General features: G+C 44.1%; 1 pseudogene; it reads right to left on the bottom strand.

Moving 5' to 3' along the window:
* Positions 1-3,417: 3,417 nt before the first annotated feature.
* On the bottom strand, positions 3,418-3,533 carry LOC118605693 (annotated as a pseudogene).
* Positions 3,534-4,870: the final 1,337 nt, after the last annotated feature.

The following is a 4,870-nucleotide window of genomic DNA, read 5'->3' as shown; positions in this document are numbered from 1 at the left end:
CGCCTGCTGAAGAAAGCTTGCGTCAAACTCCTCTTTGAGTGGCTGTGGCTGCAGTTTGAGGGACTCAACAGGAAAGTGTGAATTACAAGTCAGTATTACAAAAGAGCTTATTTTCAGCTTTTCCAAAAAACAGTGAGAAAGAGAGAAGCATGCATAATAAAACAGCCAGGCATCGGAGGCAGAAGTTTTGCTTTTCCTTATCCTCACCTTCTCGCCCTCAACCTGAGTCTTTAACAACAGGTATCCCTTTCCTGCGAACCTGAATGCAGCCTTCTGTAGATTTGGGAAGGAAGAGTAAACAAGAGGAGGGCAGGTGGAGAAGGATGGAGGAAGGGGGTACCTAACACTCACAGTGGGGGTGCAGAGCTCAGAGTAGCAAAGGAACAATAGAGTCCTGGTCTCCCAACCCCCAACTGAGCTGCTGCAAAGAAATGATTAACCAGGAACTGAACTGCTAAATACCACAAAGAAAACCCTGAGAGAGCTCCCTGAAGCACCCTGGAAAACAGCATCCCAAAGATTTCTGCCCTTGCTTTGAAGAATGCAGAAAACTTGCCACCGTAAGTAGAGCATCGCCCACAGTGAAAGAAAGTGGGGAACAAACACCCGTTCCCTCCCCTGCATCCCATCTTGGGCTGCAACTAAAACCTCAGCTTCTCTCCCTCAGCCTATCACCAGGACCTCCCAACAAGTCTTCCGGCCTCCAGGGTGACCTTCCACAAATGCAAACCCGCCCAAGACACTTATTCTCTCCTTGAAGATATTTTCACAAGCCTCTGTCACTATGGGGATCAAATCCACTCTACAGGACCTTCAGCAGAGGCAGCGAGTACTAGTGATTTAGAGACATCCTCAGAAATCAGAACCTGTGAAACTTCCTTGGATAAACCTAGAAGGAGCTTCTTGATAATTTTCACACACCAGGCCTAGGGGCAGAACAAAGGAATCTCACTTAGATGAAGTCCTGCTTTGGCTTTAGGCCTAGACTCCTAGGCCTCTCCCACTCTGGTATACCTCTCCTGTCTCCCCAGACCTCTTTTGTCACCAAATGGCAGGCTCTTCTCTGCAGAGAGTCCTGTCCCCCAGCTCAAGGAGGTGGAGGGGATGGAGAAGCCCAAAGAGGAATAGAGGTATATTCCAAAAGTCTTGTCCACCGGAGTCATCAATCAAGTAGCTCAGCAAGTAACCCTGAGACAAGGCAAGCGAGGACCTGAAAGGTAGAGAGAGCCCCAGTGAACCAGCAGAAGGTGGACCAGGTCAATTCTACAGACTAAGTATGAGTGCCTGTGGTGGCTTTACGAAATAAGTTTAATTATACAAATAGCACAGGACTAAAGTCTCCTGAGAAAATTCTTAAACTATTTCAGATTAAGCTACTGTATTGGTTAGGATGTATTTAATTGTAGCAAAATGCCTCAGCTAACAATTGCTTATGCAATAGAGGCATCTAAATATCTCAGGTAACAAGAAGTTGAAAGAAAATTTCTGCTTTGGAACAGCGAGATGATGTCAGGGTGCTGGACTGCTGTCTCTACAGTTTGGGGGCCTTTCCCTCATGGTCATAAGATGGTTGCCATTGTTCCAAGCATCACATTTTCAAACATCACAGAAATGAAAAGGAGAGGCAGAACTCTTTGTTACTAAAGGAAAAAAATACTTCTTACAAGTCACCAGTGGACTAGGTCGCATGCCTACCCCTAGATAAATCACAGGCAAAGGGAGTAGCGTAAGTATACTCGGCTTAGATCAATCACAATTTGACACCTGGACCTACTTTTCTTGAGCACAGTGCTATCTGAACAAAACTGGAATTGCTAGCATGGAAGAAACGGAGTTGGGGCGGAATGGCTGCCATTAGGGGAGCAACAGTGTTAACCACACTAAAGCCCCCTTTTACTGCCACCCCAATCTGGAGCCTCCTCCCACCTCCTCAATGCTAACCACTGTTACCATTGCAGATTTTATACATATACACTATACTTATACATATACACAACACTAGAAGAGCTGGTAGACTTGGGACATTTAATAGACTTATGGGTGGGTGGGTGGGTATGTATGAAAGAGAGAGAGAGAGAAAGAGAGAGAGAGAGAGAGAGAGAAACATACCATCCTACTCTAGGCATCTTTCTGTAACTTGCCTCACTTCCTATTGGTAGCCTCTCGGTTTAAGAAGCAGCTTCCAAGCACTTCCATGGACAAAGGCACCGGGCAGTCTCCATTTGCCCCCCTCCCTCCCCATCAGACCCATCTTCTTCTCTGCATTCAGCTTGCTGACTGCTATAAATAGCATGAGTTTGCTGTCTTGCCCTCTGGCATCTGGTTGGGTGAAACCTATATGAGTGGCAGGAAATAAGGGGGTGCAAGGTAGAGAAGCCAGGGTGTTTATTCCCAGTTCACTTCCTGCCACGCTGCAGGTCGGCAGTGGCTGTGTTGCTCTCCCACAGCTCTCGTCAAAGGGCTAAAGATCCCAGGGCATTCCAGTGTCTGCTGCTGTCCCCTTGCTGCTTCCGGCCCAGGAACGGTAGCGTTTCTCCCTGCTGCCAGCCCAAAGGTGCTTCACCATCCCATGCTGGTCTCCTTGATTTTTAGTCAGAAATAGCCCCTTTATTAAGCCCTCTTTGGCCATCCCTCTCCAGGCACTGTTTCCCGTTCAGTTCCGACTGATAGAGCTAATTACATTCACTTAAAAGAGCAAGAACAATGAAAACCTGAAACTTTTAATGCAAGGCTCCAACTGACAACACCCCCCCCCCCAATTTGCCTGTTTCTCCCAGCATCTCCCCTTTCCACATTCTGTTTTCACTTCTTTTCACTCAGCCCTTGTGTAAGCAGCACCCCAGATGACCCTCAGCCCCAGACCCACCTGGCCCCTGGACCTCTACTTGATATGCCACCCTATGACCACACTGGGTCCTCATCCTGACTCACCTATCCTCATGTATGGAACCCACAGGGATCTTTAATTGGCTGCTATTAAATGAGAGCCAGAAAATATTCTTAGTCCTCATGATGCAGGGTGATGAAGATGTTTGTGGTCCCCAAGTATGAGAACATCCCCCAGGGACACAACAGGAGCCCAAAGTCTCCCTCTCACTTCTTTGGGGTCCCTCACACTTCACCTCATGCCTCCTCTTTAACTCAACACTAAGTTGTTCTCTACTTGAAACCATGAAGTGAGTTTAGCAACCAGTCAACAAATTTCTGGAGCTCTCAACACAGCCCTTAAAAATATGGGCTGTGAAGTCAGATAAATCAAGATTCAAATTCTGACACCACCACTCAATAGCTGAGAGACCTCATAAAAGCTATTTAACTGCTCTGTGCTCAGTTCCCCTATTGTAGAATTGAAATTATAATATTACTTCCCTCATAGAGTTGTTCGATTTATTTACTTTTATTATTTATTATTATTTATGCCTACAGCACCTGGTCTTCCTAGATGGTCTCCCATCCAAGTACTAATGAGGCCCAACCCTGCTTAGCTTTTGAGATCAGACATCAGGCTTGTTCAGAGTCGTATGGCCGTAGACCAGTCCTCATAGGGTTGTTTTAAAGACCACATAAGATATATCTAAATATATATCTAAAAGATCTAAACACAGAGTCTAGTCCAGAGAGAGCCCTCTATATATGGTAATAGATAGTATTCACTCAATACTATATAAGTTGTGGTGGGAGGTAAAAAAAAAAAGAAAAAAAAAAAGCCACACCCTACCATCAAGGAGCCTGCCATCTACTTTGGAAGATGAGAACCTTCTTGTAATAATGAACAACACAGATGGCCTTATATTTTTAAGTGGCAAGTATCTGGTATAAGTTCCAGTACAACAGTTATAGGATGATCCTTCCACATATCTGGCTTTTCATATTGCCTGACAGTTTCTTGAGGGCAAGTATCAAGCATTAGCGTTCCTTATACACCCAGTGCTTGGCACCAGCAGACATGCAAACAACGTGTCTAAATACCCAAAGAATACTCAGATAGCATGTTCAGACAAGCAATTCGTTCTTTGCAAAGCACTTCGAAAGTGAAGCGTCATTTAATTTTCATAGCAACCCCTCAAGATAGTCACTATTATTATCATCTGCATTTTCCAAAATAGGGAAACTGTGGCTCAGAAAAGCTTGGCACCTTGTTCAAGTCACACAGTCTGTTTATGGTGGGGCTGGTCTGGAACCCAGGGCCTTTGACCATAAATACGGAGCTTCCTCCTAAAAGAGCCACAGAAGTCCATCAGCCAAAGAAGTCTGTCCTCTGCCAAATGGCTTTTTCTGGCCTCTAGTATGCTATCATTTTTGACCTTTCTCTTTGCCCTCTCTAGCTGGCTCCAGTTTTTTCTTTTAGCCAAAGAAAATCCAATTCATTAGGATATTTTTTCAGGGAGGCAGAGACTCGCCTATTTATCCAAGCCCCTATCAGACATATAAATGTATAATATAGGCATTAAACTCTGGAATATATGACACGGTGATAGCCGAACACGAGCTATTAAAAAATTTGTTACCTCCAATGGGAGATATTCAGCATGCTCACTGTTCTCTCCTCTTTGCAGGGCAGAACCTGGGTTTCTGGTTAGGGGAAATCTTTCATTTTCCCTAGAAATCTTTCTAACACTAGGTGTATTATTGATAAATCCTAGTTTCTTTATATGCTTCTGAATGCATTGTATGGTAATGTTTTTTTTTAAAAAAAAATATCACAAATAGCCTTTGAGGGGCAGGGAACAAACAATACTAAAATATGTGAAGTAAAAAGTAAAAATTTTCAAGAGAATGAGAAAACAAGCTATGGACTGGGAGAAAATATGTACAAAAGATATATCTAATAAAGGACTATTATTCAAAATATACAAAGAGCCTGATTTTG

This window comes from Rousettus aegyptiacus, unplaced genomic scaffold (assembly GCF_014176215.1).
Source record: "Rousettus aegyptiacus isolate mRouAeg1 unplaced genomic scaffold, mRouAeg1.p scaffold_m13_p_7, whole genome shotgun sequence".
NCBI classification, from domain to species: domain Eukaryota; kingdom Metazoa; phylum Chordata; class Mammalia; order Chiroptera; family Pteropodidae; genus Rousettus; species Rousettus aegyptiacus.
Note: the sequence above shows the minus strand (reverse complement) of the source record. Positions and strands in the feature narration are given on the sequence as shown.